A 20,152-nucleotide genomic window follows, 5' to 3' on the forward strand; every position below is an offset into this window, starting at 1 on the left:
AATTAACATATTCAGATTAAAAGAAAAGACTCACTTTTTCAAAGATCAGTATCGAATCACTTTCCCAAAGTCAGGATGTCACTGGATAGACATGTCGCGGCCACGGTGTATCTTACGGAACGATGAAGCAGAGTTATTTGATTAACGCTACGAACATCAAAAACGGCCAAGATAAATCCAAGACTTCCAAGAATTTCACCTGCGTTCATCCCCCTCGACAGTTCATTTGTGAGTTCGCGTCTTGATATCTTGATATTTTATGAATCAACAAATGCAAATGTGTATCGTGCACGCTATGCGATCCCAAAAAAAAGGCATCGTGGCATTTTCCAGAATTTTTCCGATATACCAGCTGCAATCTAACCTCATTTTAATCATTCTAATTTGCTAGTCACTGTTTAGAATTATACACATCAGTTGTTTTTCAAAGAAAAAAAATGTTCCATATAAAATAAAGATACGATTAAAGTCATTCTAAGTCTGTTGCCTACATAGATAAGGAACAGTAAATATTTTTACAAAAGTAAACAAAGCATAATTCAACAAGTATAAATTTACACAAGTAAATTTGTGAATTTTACCATTTTATTTTTTAAAAATCCGCTCGAAACCGCCAACACATCGCTCGTGACGGAACACTTAGTGAGTAAACAACAAACAATAACATTCTATTTTTCGCTGAGCACGGAAATAAGCAGGTGCTGCAGTTGAACAAACGGAGACATGTGAATGTAACAAACATGGAAGGTGGGGAATGTAAGTGATAATTTCTAGAAGCTTTTTATAAATAGCTACCACCTTACGTGGTTGAATTAATAATAAAACAAAAAAACTTGAAGCTGTAGTCTGAGACATTGTAGTAGGGTGATAATGATATTTTAGGCTTAGCTCATCTTGTTTTATTGCATCAGCCATTGCCCTATGTAAGTAACGCATCATGCAATTTATAGATGATATTCTATCTTAAAATCCCATTTTAATAAGTCAACCTTCTAACTCTCCGACCCGCCCTAAGGCACACGGATTTAAACCATAAAACTGAATGACCGGACCGCCGCAACAGCAATTGGCGGGAACTGTGGTTGAGTCCTAAGAGCCGTCACCGGCCACGGTACAACCCTCCCCGAAGGAAGTACGTCCCGTCATCGATGGGAGGAGCCAGATCCCCCACCTATTAGTGTACCCTCCAGGGTGGCGAGATCCAACCACCATGCCGGAAGCATCTCATCCTCATTTCGAGGTGCCCCCCCCCCGAGGGTCATCCCATTTTAATAAAAGAACATTCGACAATTGTGTTTGAAGTTAATCGTTCAAAGAAAACAAACTTTATCGTAAACGAATTAGACTAAGAGAAAGTATTGCAATCGACAAAAATTTCGAGCATGAAATTTCGATGAATCTTCAGGTTTCAAATCTACTAGAGTTAAAAAACATATTTTTGACATTAGATCTGAGTACGATAATTCAAATTAGATGGGTGACATTTGGTATACACTTCTTACACCAAATTTGTAGATTCATTAGAGGAATCCATTAGGAGGAAGTCTGTCTCTCTGACTGAATACAAGTTAACAAGATAATTACAAAACGAAGAGAGCTAGACAGATAAAATTTGCAATACATATTTAACATCTAAAAGATATGTATCAGATTTAGAATCATATCCAACAGGGGATGGCCGTCTGTCGATCTTTTGGTTTTTCGTTTTAGCATCTAAAATGTAGATTTTTATCAAATTTTGAACAACATCTGTCAAAGGACTGATCGTCTGTCGGTTTGAACTTTAAACAAGAATCTAAATTCAATAATTAAAAAAAAACAATGAAATATATAAAGTTTGGTAAGTGATTGTATGATTCAATTGTAATTCTGGATCAAATTCGGGTTTCAATCGATCGGGAAAAAAAAAAAAAAGCGTCCGAAATACACATTCGGTGTTCTGGTACTTGTGTATTAACAAGCGATTCATCGCCGAAGATCGCACTCTAATTGGCTGTTTCGTAACTATTGTTTGACAATCGTATGCAACTACTAATACACTGCATTTATTAGAAAGTATGTGACAAAATTAACGGAAACCATTCTCGCTGGTTTACTTTTTCGTACATAAAATAATACCAAATCTCATTTAAATGCTTTCTATCTTTAAATTATGCTTTTGTTTATCTCGTAAGCAATATTAGAAATATTATACGACGAAGCTCCGATTTCAAACCTAGTCAGACGACGAGGATGACAACAAAGATGGCACCCCACGCCTCTACAAATTTCCGCACCACACTAATGAAATAGCATTTGGTCACAATTTCAAAATGAACCAGGTAAAATGACGAGGATGCACCAGAGCTGGCATCTCTCCCCTCTCTACATTTCCATACCACACTAACGAAAAGGCGTTTGGTCCACAAATAACGTGCATCAAATCCGTATATATGGCGAATGTTTAGTGAAATCGGTTTCGTATCAGTAATCCACTGCTTTCGGACATGAGACTTGACCCATCGCGATCACACACGCGGATTGGAAAACAAAGAGACGATCTCTATTCAAAGATTACTCCAAAATGTGGTCCAAATTAATAATTTTGGCCTAAAAATCATATGCCAATATGCACTTGTTGTGGTCTTTAATTATATATTTCACAGATGCATTAATATATAGAATTACTAATAATCGACACACTGATAGTTTCAATGCAAAATATATACTCTGATATTTTTTTGTGTGAATTTTGGCGATAAAAACCATGGTTTACATTCATTTAATTCAAAGTAAATTTAAATATTGCATTCTCAATAGCATTCAATCGGACATAGGGCTGATTTTCGACTGACAAATTCCGATAAAAAATTATACAAATCGAACGTTTAAATATCTACATACTAAACTTTCCTTCATCTAGTAAATTCTGTTTTTAAACGTTCTTATAAACTCCATGTGTTTCATACTAATGAGGTTGAAATTTTGTAACGGATTAAAGGCTGAAGTTCTGAAATTTTACATAGTTTTTGGTTACATAGAATTTTAAAACTAGTAATTATCAATTAATATATTCATTTAACAAAAAATGATCAAACTCAGATTTTTTTTTTTTTTTTTTTTTTTTTAATGTTCTCATTTTGATTTAGAAAGATTTGTCTGAGAATTTTCCCTTCTCTCAAAATAAACTAGAAAATTCAGAATAGAATTCCAATAATTAGAATTCCACTGCAAATAGTTTACATAAGACAGAATAATAAAGAAACGTCTTCACTTATACAATTGCAATACTAATGCCGCAAGCAAGATATTCTCTCAGCTTCAACCTGTGAAAAACTGCATTGTAATAAACTTCGAGAAATGCAATCGCATTCTCTTCACAGGATGCCTCGTTGATGTTCCCATTTCTCACCTAGAGATCACCCCAGTTTCTATTTTTTCAACAGCACGCAAACTGACAACTTGAAAAAACGCCTGTCAGAAGATTTAGAGAAATGAACTGCTTCCCGCCTGCCATAGAAGGGATCGGCTTCCTGGTCACTTCAAATGCTCTTTCTAATGCTTCAAAATAAAGAAGAAATTAAATGAAAATACTTTCTAAAAATATATACTATTAAAAGTATTAAAAAGTCGTTTTTTTTTTAATTTTATTGATTATCTACTTTTCAGTATGTAATTTATAATTTATTATTTTAACTATAACGGAATATTAATATTCAATTTTTCTCAAATTCACTACCAGGAGGCGCCCCGAAAATAATATAATTTAATCCGGTTAATAGATTAATTTATATATTAAGGTCATAAAATATTAAAGTATCCAGCTATCAGAACCGGATTATCAAATAGGCAACGTACGCGCGCGCGCGCGCGCGCGTGTGTGTGTGTGTGTGTGTGTGTGTGTGTGTGTGTGTGTGTGTGTTCATTTTGCTTTATGGAACTTCTTTAAATTAAAATCAAGTATCAGAGCTATTAAATTTAAGAGCATTATCCTTAGATTTTTTATGCGTTTTTTCAAGATTGAAGATCAGTATGGCTTAATGCATGCTTGACTGACTCATAGATCAACAACTTTGGCAAACGTTTACGCTAAAAAAAATGACGATTTTGAGGGAAAAAATTCACAATGCTCTTTTGAACATCTTGTTTCAATTTTTTTTTATAATTAATTAAAACTCCAGTGGAGGTGGAAGGGAGAAATTCAGATATTGGGGATGAGATGTTATTTATAAATACGAAGGTTCTCGCTTCTCCATTGGGTATAATAATGACAGGATTCAGTTGCCTCCATTTTGATCTCAGAACATAATCCTTACTGAACATATAGGCTATTTTATGTTTTGACCCTTTAAAGGGCCATTTTTTTCTAGTCATATTATGTTAAAATATTTTTAGACTTGAAATTAGAATAAGAAAAGGGATTCATTTAGTTTATTAGATAAATTTAATTTGATTAATTAATTTGGTTAATTAATAATTAAGTAACAAATCACGACACATCATTTTGTGAGATATAAAGAACTGAAGCATCTACGTTTCTGTCTTTCTAAAAAAATTTGTCAGAACTGATGCCAACCTACGTAATTTCATACAAAGATTGATAAATTTGGTGGGAAGCATACTTCCCACGGCCCTAGAAAGGGTTAATGTCAGATTGAACAGTCGTGGCGAATCGATCATTCAGATTATCCTGGGCACTAAGTTGGCATAGTTCGTTTTGACAATACAAATCAATTCTTTGAAGACACTGGGCCTTTTACAAGAAAATCCCCTTAAAAGAGGAGAAAAAAATCAACATCCCTCCCTTTCATCATAAATAATCATACCAAGTATTAAAATATATTATTATTTATAAATATTTTATCTGTCTAATCATTTACTAAGAATTGCAAAATAGAAACAAAACCGACCGTCAAGTATAATAAAAGAGATTGTTTATTAAATTTTTGGAAATCGACAAATGAAATTAATCAAAAAAAAATCAATTTGATGGTTGAGGCTGGAGGAGTTTTAACAATTTCTTAATGTCGGTTTCCAAAGTGTTTCTTTAAAAAAAAAAAATTAAAACATTTAAGTGATGTAAAAACGGTTCATTATTAGTTTCTTGCATACGTAGTACAAAAAAAGTATAGCAAGTGTCAAAAAATTCGAACTCGAGATTTTGACGAATCTTCACGGTTTAGATCTCCCAGAGTTCGGAAAACAAATTTTTGGAAAACGTTCGCCTGTCTGTGACAAAGGTAATGAAAAAACTCTCTCAGCTAGATGGTAGAAATGTGGTATACTCTCTTTACACCAAATTTGTAGATTTTTATAAAAGTTTGAATAAAATACTTTAACAGGAAGTCCGTCTGTCGAAGTCTTCGCATATAAGTTGATAATTAAAAACGAAGAAAACTAGATAGATAAAATTCGGTACATAGATTTAACATCTCTAGTGTACACATCTATCAAACTTTGAGAAAAATCCAACAACGGATTGACTATGTTTCGGTCTGAACTTTCAGAAACATGTGAACACGAAAATTCAAAAATGTAGTGACTTAAATATCTCAAATTTGGTATGGGATTTTGTGACTAGAAGCGCAATTTCGCGTCAAATTTTTATTTCAATAGGATGAGGAAAAATGTGTCTAAAACAAATTCAATTTTTGGATACTGTTAACGCATGCCAGGGATTAATCTTCAAACACTCGCCAAGGATGATATGATAGATTCAGTAAAAATGCTAAATTCACGCCAAAAGTTAATACTTCTTAACTATTTTACGCCAATGCCATGTAAGTCTTTCTTTGGCAAGTTTATTCGAGTGTAAGCAAAAAAGTTTTGGGGGGGACCTTGTTAAGAATTCGGTTAACCACGTGATCTTCCTGGGTGGAACTAGCTGCCAATCATGAATCACGTGGTCTCCCTGTTGTTGTTTAGTGTATCTATATATATTTTTTTACCAGATGAGAGTGAGCTGGACTCCTGTACCACAACCCCCGATAGACATCTATCGGGGGTTGTGCCTGTACTAGGGGGAGTGTTATCTCGGCTCTCCCTCTCTCTCCCGAGAAATTTTATGTGAAGTTCTCTAGGCCTGCTGCACTTTGGCGTAATCATGTGCCTTTTGTTGTTGATGTTACCAATAAACCCCATAAAAGACAACATGTGTCTTCAAGTCATTTCACCCAGACCACAATCTTCACTATCAAATGAATTATTGTGTAATCAAGAAACGCACAGATAATTTATTATAGACCTCTCCCGCTGGTCTGGACAGTAAATAAATTTCTGAACAGATCCCCAAGCTCTGCCAAGTATGGTGAAAGAAAAGCAATTAAAATTCTCTGTACTCAGACGCACAATCCGGAATAGGAAGCTGGTATTGATTTTTGAAGCAAAATACTTGATATTCATTTCTGAATTTTTGCTTTTAGGTCTTCAATGACAGTGAGTTCTATGACTTTCTCATTTAAATTTGATGATTCTGCAATAGGCTCTTTTGTAAAGGATCTAATGGCTGAACTCGTATTCATCTAATGGCTGAATATTCATGCAATCGCAGCTGATATGAAAATCTACAAGTTCAGGCACGTTATTTTATTAATTTCCTTAGTAGGTAGATGCGCCACGCTGTTGATTGTGTTAAGGACGACCCCCCCCCCCCCACTAATTTACCTCTGAGCCTTCAATCGCACACATGAAAGGCTCCAGCGTCATCTATAATCTAGAGTATTCGCGCGCTTCATGATCTCATTGCTCTGCTGCTCCTACTCATTGTCTTGCTTCCCGGACAATGCCCTCGTAGATTTAAATATTCTGCCAAAGAATGTTTTAATTAAAGCATAATCAGAGAACTTTCGGTCCTATGTCTGCTGAGTTATGATAACCAAGGCTGGATTAAATTCTGTGAGGGCACTTAGGCATGGCAAATTTGCCCCTCCCCCCTTCTCCTTTTTGTTTCCTCCCCCAATTTCCAAAGGCAGACATTTTTTTTAACATTTTAATTAAATTTTTAACCACGCAAATTCTTTTAAAGTGAAGCAAACATAGTGTATCGAAAAAACAAACATCTGAATGCGGTGAATATTCACTTCATAAGATTTGTTTTTGGTATTTGACGTATGAAAACAATTTAGGTTTAAAAGTAATTTTTCAGCAAAACAGTTAAATAAAATTAATGAAATTACACATTTTTTTAATATACGTAAATACAAAATTCGTCAAGACCATTGACTTTCGACTTAACAAAAAACATTCACTTTTAAGCATTAAAAACATGAAAAAAAAAATCTCTTGAAATTTAAACTATAATATTTTGATTTAGAAAAGTAAAATCGAGTGCAATAAATTTATCAGTATATGCATATCACCTCCCAATCGAGATAGAAGATCTTGTTTTCGTCCGAAATCAGAATCTTATCTGCCTACAACAAAGAATTCGGGAATTTATCAGAGAAATTATCAGTATGAATCTTCGGAGTAACTGATTATAAAATTGTGATATCCTTACCATATAGCAATAGACTATACTTGAAACATCGGTATACTTACTCGATCAGATTTCCTTTGCATTTAGAAGCTATATATCGCATACTTTTAAGCTGGATAAAATTTGTAAATTGAGTCATGCGACATGCATGATGCAATTTGGTACACACTTACTTCATGGGTCCCTTGGTGTTCATTACGAAAATAATTTCCAAAATCTAGATTTGATTTTTATTTAAACACGAATCAAAATATGAAAGTTCTCTCTCAGTTACTTTGGAATTTATTATTGGACTAAAATCAATTTTACACCATAACAAATAAGCCTTAAAAGTGATATTAATTTCATTTCCATAAAATTCACTGATTTTAATAATCTTTTCAAAAAATTATGTATATTTCACAAAGGCACTTTTGTTGTAAAATTAATTGCATTAATACATGGTGCGTTTCGATTGGTATTAAATACATTTTTTATGAGTTCATGATCATAGCTATAATCACCAATTATGAGTGAATTTTTAAAAAATAATATAAACTCAGTCAGCAACCTAAACGATTATAACGGTATGATAATTCGAAATAGAAATTCGAATTTTCTTCATCTTTTTTAAATGATTCCGAAAATGCTGGAATCTACATTTCTCTCTAATGCAGGCCTTTCTAAAGTTTTAAACATAAAGGCCCACTTTCTGAAAGCAAAATCTCAACATAATTAATTTTTTCAGAAATTAACGGCAAACGATCTTTTCATAAGTGATTTTATGGGCCCAAAAGAAAATTTTGAGAAAGATAAGACATTTATTACTATATATAATTTTAACAAAAAAATTTCTGACGAGATGTTTGATAAACATTTCATACCCACATCAAATTTTTGCAAATTGAGAAAAGAAACCTTCAAGATCTTGTTAGGACCACAACTTGAGTATATCTATCTATACGTAAATTCTGCCAAAGACATAATAACATATGCCTTTGAAGCAGGTATATAGTGAAACGGCTTTTCTTTCTCGTAATACTTCCATTTAGATTTCTATATTTCGGTAGCATATGCAAACTAAGATTGGGTGACATTGCATTAAACTGAAACTTTGTATCAGATAAACAAAGGTAAAAGAACAACGGAAAATAGATATAAATTATCAGGCACTCAGTATCAATTTTACTCGATTAATATAGCTTACTCCACTGTTCTGCCTCGTTAATACTATGAACATACAAGATGCTTTTTCCTTTATTTATTTATATATATATTTCATGTCTAGTTAATATTGCCTTAGAAATATTCAAGCCTTCTCCAATACTAATATAATCAGAAAGACCTTTCCTTTTCTCTTTTCACCCAACCGTCTATCACTGTCAAAACAAGGACACCGGAGCCTCGTGCATACTCTTCCGAAGAAGCAGAATCTCAATTTGGAATTGTTCGTATCAGTATCAGCTACCAGTCTAGTCGTAAGTGCTAGAATCGTTTCCTACTGAATATCCCATTTCATTCCAATATGAAAAGATTCGATTACCAATTGTATCAGGTACAATCGAATTTCAATATCCATCTTTATTTGATACAGCATGACCGGATATCATCCGATTTTAATGGAAATGAGAGTAATTCAGGTTTTTCAATCAACTTCTTTGCTGATGTTTTAAAAAAAAAAATATTTAATTCTACTTAGAAGCAAAACTTTTTCTTGCAAAAGAGGTAATTGGCAACATCTGTCACCAGTTTATGCCTGCGACACGGATTATTTATCTGATTATATAATCCCCTCCCAAATACAATTTCTAATTCACTATTATAAATATTATGAATACCCCAAATCAATTTTTCCGCAAACCAAACGATATCACCAATAAGAATCACAATTTAACTAGGCCACTCGATTAACTAAATTAACTGATAATTAAGTTTTAAAAAATGTGACTTAATATGCCAACAGTAGAGACTTAATATACCAACAGTAGGGAAGACCATAAGATTTAGAACTACGAAATTCGTCACAGATATTTTAAAAAAATAAAAGATAACGTTTTTTTTTTTTTTTTTTTTTTTTTTTTTTTTGAAATTTTACTTAGAGTTAGTTATAAGTAATTAAAAGTCAAACAAAATTTTTCATCTTTCTACCAACACTTCTAAAAGTATAAAAAAAAAAAAAAAAAAGGTCTTTAGACCATTTTAAAATTATTAAAAATTAATAATAATAATGATGCCAATTTAGTTCCAGAAAAAAATTTATCAGTTTTTAAAAACATTTCGCAATAATATATTCCATTGCCGTAAAAAAAAAAAAAAAAAAAAAAAAAAAAAATCGTTTTCATTGTTGCTACAAACATTTCATCCCACATTTTTCTTCTATGACTGATGATGGAGGTATGAAGTCATTTCTTATTTTTCCATTATGAATTAGTTTCAATTTAAAGTACACTTTCAATATTGTTTTTGAAGTTTGTTGCATTACAATTAAAAGATTAACTTCACAAATAAACAATAATGAAAATTTATTAATTACATTCATTTTTAAATTCTTTGATTAATGCAATTGATTAAAATAATTGGATAATTGGTGTAGTATAATTGGATAAAAATATATTATCATTCATATCGCTTGAAAACTGCTTTCTTATTGTAATGCACCGATTTTTTTTTAATCACAATAAATTTTATTGAATAATCTTTTGAGACATTACATAAAATACGAAAAATATTCTGTAGTAGATATGAAATGTCAATTAAATAATTCTTCTTTCGTTTCTTAAGTTTTAAGTTAAAAAAAATAGTTTCAAAAAAGAAAGGTTTTTATATTAATTGAAATTCGAGTAAGTGTGCATTTCAAACTAAAATTCCCAATGAGATTTATAGACAATTTGAGAGATGCATAATTAATTTAATGATGTAAGGCTCTTAAATATAGTCCGTATTGCATATCTATCAAATGTTAAGTTTAAAAATACTTTACTGAGAAGGGCATCAAGAACAAAGAATATAAAACATTGAATTGAAAATGTAACCCATTAAACCCAGTGAACTTGCTGTTCGCCAAAAGCGGCTGACATTAAAATAAAAACATCACACAAAATGTAATTATTTTGATGTCATTGACTTCATAAAACCCCACAAACTTACCTGTCTACTATTCCTGACATAAAATTTCTTCGCAAGAAAACTAATTTTTTATATTTTATTTATTCATCGTCTTCAAGCTAGAATAATTCAATCATTACCGCCTATTGTCTGTAAAATTTGTAAGCTCTTTTCAATCCAGTTTGTCATTTTTTTTCCTGGTGGATTTGCTCTGAGGCATCGACCTACAGTCGCTTTTTGTTCAAACATATCTATGAGGGTATCGACTTTCAATTATTTGCAATACGAATTCAGGGTCAACATTGGTGACATCAATAATATTAATTTTCAGATGCATTTGGCAACGTTAGCCATTTCTATTATATGAATCAATTAATTAGTTAATGAGGCGGTTTTTAAATCATTTCAAGAAAAAGAATAGACAGATTTTCTTATTATTGTTTTTATTCCTGAATTTCCCATTTGTATTAGAGAGAGATAAAAAAAAAATCAAAAATTGCATAAATTCGAATGAGGGCAAAATTTGGATATTATTGCAGTTAAAAAAATGATTCATTCCGATTCCAATAGATTTCTATCATTCATATCATGTTTCTATTTTGTCACATACAAAATATAGAGAAAGTATTGTTATCGCCAAAAAAAATCGGATTTGAGATTTTAACAAATTTTCAGTTTTAGACCACCTCGAGTTCGAAAAACACATTTGTGGCATTATATTAGTCTATCTGTCTATGAACACCATAACTCAAAAACGCTTGAGGTAGGTGGATAAAATTTGGCATATGGTCTTTACATTTGTAAATTTTTATCGAATTTCGCACGAAATATCCATTTAGAAGATGTTCTAACATTCCCCGTTTCCCAGTACTGATAAGACATTTACAGCCAGCTGTGTGTCGTCGCTGTTACTTACTAAACTCCTCGAGATAGCCAGATGGTGGATCTTTTCACCTGGGTGGTCTCGCATCTGTTCATTAGCGACTACAATGACAGACCACATGTGGAATTCCTCATCCAAGAGGTATTGATAGTACCTTCAAAGAGAAGGGGGTGTCCAAACATCTGGATGCTAGATGTTTCTCTTTGTGAAAGGACATTCCCACGACCCACTGGCGCCGCTGAGAGAGCATATGGCTGAACTCCGATTGGCCGAAAGAAAGCTCAAATGACGAATGTAAATTAAGAGGCGGAGATTGTCGCCGAAATAAAGGGCGGAGATTTCTTTTTTAGGAGGAGAGAACAAACGAATTGCAGTAGACGGTTGAACTACGCCCAAGATCTCGGAGTCTGAGAAACTACCCCTGGAGTGGTTGTGTTGATGTGATGGAGAAAGGAATTTAAAGAAAAACCTTCGACTTTGACTGTTGTATCTCCCACTACAAGTGTAAATAACTATTTATTCAACCAAGATTAGAACAAGTTGTTCTTTGTATATATAGGGCTGTAAAATAAAGAATTGTCTGGAAATTCTGCTTCGTTATTTGATCAGTTTAGATCGCATGTCCGAATGTCTATTCGCATGTCCGAATGTAAGTTAAAACAATAACTATAAAACGAACAGAATCGAACGAATAAAATATGGTACACATATTTAACATTAAAGTGCAGACACCTATTAAATTTGGAACCAACTCCATTAACAGGTTAACCATCTGTCGGTCTGTACTTTCACAAGAATGTAAACGCGATAACTCAATTTAAATAAATATATAAAATTTAGTATGCGAATTATTAATTTGTTTATTTTATTAGAACTGTAGTTCTGCCTCAAATTTTGTTTTCAATCTATTGGAAAAATGCTTCAAAACACTAATTCGATTTTCATATATTATTAACTACATATCAAGGATTAATCGCCTATAGAAAATCGCCAAGAATCTCCCGATAAATCAAGGGGAAATAATGCAAAATTCGAGCCAAATATTAATGTTTTGTAACAATTGTCTGTCAAAGCCATGCAAGGCATTCGCAACTTTATCTGAGGCACAAAATTTTACACAAGGGGTGGAGGATAACTTTCATTAGACAGCAGGTGAGAAAGTTATAGAAACACTCCTCCCGTTAGTTGCAAGCACTTTTATTTAATACTAGTTTTTACTCGAGACTTCGTACGCGTGGAAATAGATTGGAATTTATAGAATCAATAACTTTCTCTTTTGTTACTTCTGCGCATGCGTGAATTTTCAACGCCAATTGGGACAACACAAATGTATGAATTTTCTACTGCAGTTGGGGTAACGCAATATAGATTATACATTTTTAATTTCCTTTATTCTGTTTTATTTTAATTCAAAAGTACTTCAGAATGAATCCGAAAGATCGCTTCATTAACAATGTTTAATTTTAAATGTATCGAACACTAAGAAAATAAACAGAAACGTTTGAAATAATAGTCAAAATCATGTTAAGCCTAAACTCATTAAAGGGGGGGGGGGGAAACAACCCTGAAGCTTTACTCATTTGGCGATTTTTGGCGGGAAAGTTAGTTTTAAATTAATAAACAATTAACCACTCAAACGGAATAAATAATAGCCTATGTTTTATAATCTATCTCTCAGCTAAATTTCATCCAATTCTGTTCAGCCGTTCTGGTTGACTAACAAACATCCATCCATCCATCCAAACTTTCACATTTATAATAGTAGTATAGATGGCTTGTTTATTTTGTAAAGATGCAATTTTTTAATTCATTTAGAACTGAATCTCTTTGAATTTTTCACTGCATATTACGATAGTTCTAAAAGTTTGTATATTTGAACGAGAAATTTTTTTTGTTGGTATTTTTTATTATTATTATAACCCAAACAAAAATGGGCCATTAAAAATGGGTCAAAACTAGAGAAAATTTATTCATTTACTCTCCAAAATTTTAAACAAGCATGGCTACTTTTCGACACAATCGCCTTGAAGACTCGGGCTATTTGCCGCATGATTTGACCAAGTTATCGATCTCCTCTATGAAGATCGTTGACGCCAGTGATGCGAGATGCTTCACATTAGTCTAGAAGACTCGTAATTAATGAGTTAATGCTTCTTTAAAACTCCTCATTAGTCTGGAAATTCTCTGAGTTTTTGTTTTAAAGAAAGAACATGGAACAAGAATGTCTAAACATTCATTCTCCAAAATTATAATTCTAGCATGCTCGTTACCTGAGCTTCCACCGTTTCTTTCAAGTCATGAGATCAATTCATTGAGCAAGATATTCTGTTATGGCATGTTATATCCTTGTCTATCTTCATTGAGAACATGGCTTAGACATGAGTGATTTTCGCCTCTTCCCTGCATTGAAGATCTGGCTACGAGGTTAAAGCGTCCAAACTTTTGAGGAGTTTCAAACGAACGTTAATGCCTTTTTCAAATCACTGGTGGCAATGTTCTTCGAAGAGGAATCGAAAATCATGTCCACCAATAGGACAAATACCCGATTCTTCAAAACGATTGTATTGAAAAATAACCGTGTTTGTACATGATTTTGGTGATAAATAATTTTTGTTCTATACACATACGCTTTCTTTTCTTTATAGATCGTCGGAGCTTTAAAAAAAAAAGCACGTTTATCGTATATTCTCTATGACAATACCCTACTTAATAACACAGTGAATTATTATTCATTAACTGATTAATTTCATTAAGTCTTGTTTCTATACTATTGGTAAAGTCTAGCAATTAAGTTGAAATAAATTATTCAAGATTGCATAATACTCATAATGATGAATTGTAAATTAAACTTCTAAAATCAGAAAAAGATATTTTCCAATTTTTTTTAGTGTCACAAAAATAACTATCCTTATTAACATGATATTTCTTCAGCCTATCTTCATGTGTTAGCCATTCCTAGTTTGAAATCGTGAAGTTATGTGTCTTGTGTTCTATTATAAAATCATCAATAATATGATTGATTATAACTGACATGCATAATATAATTTATATATTGATTGAATCATAATGATACATATAACATAATTGGCGTACTAAGCTGTATATCTTTTTGCTGTACTAATCAAAACGTTTAAAGTCAATCATTTATTTGGAAACATTCTCGCCAAATTTAAGTATGTAGACAATGTCACTTTGTAATGTATTTTTATAACGTAATTTTTTTTATAATGCCAATTTTGGCACATCCGATTAATTATATAAATAAATTTTCATTACAAATATTTTATAAATTATTTCAAAAGCTTACGGTAAAATTTGAAATTTTTGATATGTCGCTTGGTTTCTTTTTTTTAATTAAATATCTACAACTTTAAAATTCGTTTTTTTTTTTTTTTTTTTTTTTTTTTTTTACCGTTTTTGTCATTGATCTTATTCGGGTTTGAAGTTTTAATGTTTTTAAGACTTATTATATGCAACTTAAAAATTCGTAAATGCGATTTTAATATTTTTGATATTGAATAGATTTAGCTTTTAACCCTTTGTACACGGATGGTGTCTCTCATTCACCATTCAAGACAGTGCATCATTCTGTACGATTGTTGCATGATTGTTAAAAATACCTAAAGATTGGTAAAAAGATGTAGATAAATTCTTCGGGGAAATAAAAAAAATTATATATATATATATATCATTATTTTTTAGAGAAATAAACAAATCCTTGTATGAAGGGAATAATTATGCATCGAATTACTTTTCAGACTGCAAAGGGTTAAATCTCTTGCATATTTTTAAAGTTTCCAAGCTTCAGATTTCACAACATTTTAATAAGGAATTTTTTTAATGTTCCTATATTGACTATATACAATTATTAAATGCCTAATATGTATAATGTTCTTAACATTCGTATAGTAGCTTTTCTCAAGTTACAAAAATAGCTAACTAATAATATATTTTACTTTTTGAAAGTCAGTTATTCATTTTGCATTTCATTGCATTCTGCAATTAGAGTTTTTTATCTGTAATACTTTTTTTTTCTTTTAATAAATAAATATTAAACATGATTAAAATAAGATATTCTATTTCTTAGTAACAAGTAAAAATATGTTTTTAAAAATATTTTTATTAAATTTATTTAATGGAATTTCTCATATAAATCCAAATAATTCCTTCTCGGAAAGCTCGCCGAAAGCTCCTGTATTTTCTTACCAATAACAAAAAAAAAAAAAAAAAAAAAACTATTATTCCGTTTTGAAAGATAAAAATCTTACAGTGTAGCCAGTATTTTTTTGAAAACCCTTTCTCAGGCATCAAAAATAGCTGACAATTGTATTTCGCAGAATAACAGATTCCCAGAGATAATAAGATTATTTTATAGAGTGGGGATCAATTTCAAAGTTGCGAAATTACTTTTAATGTATAGACTTAGTAGACGGATTTCAGCTTTTAGTCCTCTCGAAATGCACTTTCACATGAAAAGAAAAAAAAAAGACATATTAGCAATTTTCTTGGTTTCGATTGTTGAGTTCGCTATGTAAACAGGTTTCTACATTTGACTTGAGATGTGTTACCGGATGGAAAGAAGAGGAAGCTGAAACACCGGTTTTTTTACGTGGAGAAAAAAAAAAAAAAACTTAATTTCAGTGGGGAAAATGTAAATTAAAAAACTGTCGATATCAAATGGACCCATAAAAAAGCCGAAGAATATTACGACAGTTTAATTTGTAAATTTTTACAAACTTGCAAATAGAATTTATTTTTTGAAATTGGTGAAATTTTTTTTGAATTTCAATAAAATAAGTGTTATTTAAAAGGGAATAAATAATAAAAATTTCATATCCATACCTGCACTACTATTTGAAAATTTGTTGGAAGGGAAGGGAAAAAAAACAAGCCCGAAAATTTGGGGGCCGAAAAGTAATCCTCTTCTAAAAGTATTGTTCTTTGATTTCAGATAATATTATAATGCTCGATTTTCATTTTAAAAAAAGTGATGGAAACTGATTTTGAAGTTAGCAGCTTGTCTTAATTATCAAATATGAAAACATTTCCGCTCTTGAATATTACTATTTAGTGTTTTTCAATAACCGGTGGCAACAGTGTACATTTTTTTGGGTGGATAGGGGGGGGGGGAGGTTTCCAGTTTTTGTATGTGGTTTTTGAAAATTGGCCATTAAATTAATATTTGAATTCAAATAACAACGCTTTTAGAATAAGTTTATTTTTCGGCGCGCGAATTCTAACTGACTGAAAAAGTACTTAAGACATTTTTCAATGATTCTGTAAAGTAATGCAGATATCTATCTGAAATTTTCGTCAGTTATTATCATCTATGTAGCACGTATAAAAGGAAATCCCGCAAAAAAAGCTTTTTTTTTTTTTTTTGCCCTTTTTAAATTTAAAAAAAAAAAATCTAATATTTGCATCTTCTTAAATTTTTCTTCATCAAATTAAGCTATTCTAACGTTCGGCAGCTTATTTTACAAATCATTATCAAAAACCTTTTCTCTCAGATTAATGGATTATTATACAAACTCGGAAATCCGGTAACTGGTATTCAACCTCCCTTAACCTCAACCGCAACATATTGGAGTGGAAACTTAGAAGCCTATTTTAGATAAGGAATTCAATAAATTTAACAAATAAAATTTCTTTTATGTATTTTGATCAAGATTTTTAACTAAAGAACATTAGAACATTAAGCCATAAAAATGAAACGAAGGGCCATTTTCCTTTTAGAGGGTATATAAACACAAGTCAAACAAAATATTGCCAAGACAAAACTAATGTTGAAATATAATAATATTTAATAAGGGAAATAAATGCTAGAAAAAGCCATTTTCCGTTAGTTCGTTCGGTTCCAAGATGTTCGTCGGAGACCAAGAAAATACCAGAAAATAATGCTTAAAATATAATTTTTACACAAGCAGTATCTCTTAGAGGTTATATATTCATATATTTTTCGAAGGCCTTTATAATCATATATTCTTCTAAAAAATTTTAAAATTTCTATTTCAAAAAAGTTTTTAAACTATATTTTTATGGTTTTCATATATCCTTTTAAAATTTTACAACCAAAGCTAAATACATATCAGGACAAAGCAATAATTAATAGAAATATATTCATAAATTCAAAAGATTTACGCCATGAATTAAAGAACTATGTACCGTATTTCCATTTTACTTTCATTTTCGATTGTTCAAAATTCGCTTCTAGTTACCAAAATTTTTCATTACATCAGAGAGGGACAAATAATGTTGAACAGCATTTTAGAGACTTCTTTTAATACAAATAGAAGCCAGAAAAAATACTAATAAAACTCGATTGGGGAAAATAAGGGGACGAGGGCTGGAAACTGAAAAACAAAAACAACAACGTTTTTTTTTTTTTTTTTCACCATTACAACACTAAATTTTGGGGATCCTCCACAAATTTAAAAAATTATCATATAATTTGATTCAAACCATTCTGCTGAAAAGTCTGCTTATATTTAAGAAGAATTCATTTAAAACATGAATAAATATTTCGCATATAATAATTTGATACTGTGTATTGTAATCCTAAAATATTTTTTCCATCATTTCCACAGGTTTTGTAAACAACTAATATGTAGTCAAGGTAAATCATTTCTAAATTACAGAACAAATTATAAACTCACTCATAGTGAGTCCAAAAGTTAAGAGAGGAGCCTCTTTGCTTTCTTTTCTAAAAATTTAATAATCGCCATTCAAATCTTCTTGGAGACGACTTATTTCGATAATTGTCTCTCAGAACTCAACTATGTTAAATTCTTTTTTACTAGAAGATGGCCCGTCTAGACAGGCTGTTATCCTTTTAACAATATCTCAGAATCGATTACCACAGATTAACTATCGAAAATCATAGTAGAAAATATCATGCACATTGCCAGAGTGCTTGAAGAAAATATAAATATATAAATTAGTTGCAGTACATTTTAAATGTAAGTTTTAAAAATTTTGTTACTTACAATGGGATTTTTTCTAAACACCCTATTCACGATCACTCAAATTAAAATTAATGTCCAAAACCGGATTCAAACAAATAGTGAATAAAATGACAAAAAAGAAAACGCAATGACAAATACAAAATAATAATATTTAAAAAATGTTCGAAAAAATATCAGCTGGCAATAATTTGAGACATGAATATAATGAATCAGAAAACATAAAATAATAAAAATTGTAGATCTCGGCATAATAAAAGCAATTAACCTTTGTTTTTATATATGCTAGGATTATTTTTGTACACCGATTAATCAGCTAATTTAAACATATAAAATGATTAACATAAATATATAAAACGATAATGATTCAGAAGAAAAGGACAGGAATATTTTTGATTCCGCCAGCATTACAGACGATAGTGGACGATTATACATACCGATTTTGTTCCTACTGGAATAAAAATTCAGATGCACATTTTTCTTTGCTCTCAATGGAAAATTCATTTCATTTGTTGTATTGGCCCTCCTCAACGCCTTAGAGATCGTCTGCCCCAAACCGAGATCATTTATGTATAATATAAAGATTATGAAACCTAATAGCACTTATTTTCTTATTTGCAAGCTTCCCTGCCTGAAAAAAAAACACTTTAGAAAAGAAATAATAATAAATTGTACTTGTATCTGTACTAAAAATTAATACTACTTTATTATAATAATAGCTTTCTACATGTAAATTTATATGTTGCATAATTATTCATTTGGAATATTTCCATTGCGAATACCATTGAAACAAAAAATTTGTTTGCGTAGTGTAACCTCTCCCCAGCCAGAAAAATTAGAAAGATCCATTCTATGATAGCGCTCATATTGTTTAGTAACTAAACTAAATGAATAGAAAGGATAAATCCTAATTATTTAACTTCTCGAACAGCTAATAATGTTAATTAATTTGAATTGTAAGCATTCAAAAGAAGTACAATAGAGATATGAGTTAATATTAACCAAAGGAAGATGATACATAAGAGTTCATTTAGTTTTTATATTAATATTCATATGTTATTAATACTGCAATCTTATAGTAATCCGGCAAGTATCGGTGCACAAAGAGCTCAATAAATGGAGATTTATCTTTAAAAAAACAACATTTAATATGAAAATCCGTGGTTATTGTACAGTTTCATAAAATATACAAAATTATAATACGTATATTAAATATTTAAAAAAAATCTAAGTAGCAGCCAATTGCTTATATCATATCAAGGACACTAACATCAGCATGAGGCGATGTCTGTTCGCGAAATTGCTAAAAATGCAGAATTACTGGAAGAGCAAAGACGTAAGTGACTGAGGGAGGATAAGAAGGAGTGTGCAGATATCCCGGGTGTCACTCAAAGGGGGACTAAACCAAGATGCTTTTATGTCACATTTGTAAGAAGTATATCAAGAGCGAATAAACTGCGCCATAGCCTGGTAGCTATTTGTCATCGCTGAGAAAAATCATCGCATGAAAAGGTTGGACTATAGAAAAACTTCTTGTATTGCTATTTGAAAATGAATAACCTTCCTTTTTTGTAACAGTAAAATTTTAAAATTTTATTGCTATCATTTCTTTGATAACAAAAATAACAATTTTCTTATGATACATATTATATATATTTTAATATCTAATTTAGTCCAAATTAATTTCCTAAATTTTTTTCTGATTTGGCCCATGTCGGAGGTCATTCTAAAGTGTTCTCTTATTTCCTGAACCCATTCCACTGTTGA

General features: G+C 31.1%; 1 protein-coding gene across 3 annotated transcripts in view; it reads right to left on the reverse strand.

The window, feature by feature from the left end:
* LOC129962579 (zinc finger MIZ domain-containing protein 1-like) overlaps nucleotides 1–20,152 on the reverse strand; it is a 336,461-nt gene that overhangs the window by 298,665 nt on the left and 17,644 nt on the right. The gene's annotated exons all lie outside the window — the stretch shown is intronic.

Source organism: Argiope bruennichi, chromosome 3 (genome assembly GCF_947563725.1).
Source record: "Argiope bruennichi chromosome 3, qqArgBrue1.1, whole genome shotgun sequence".
NCBI lineage: Eukaryota > Metazoa > Arthropoda > Arachnida > Araneae > Araneidae > Argiope > Argiope bruennichi.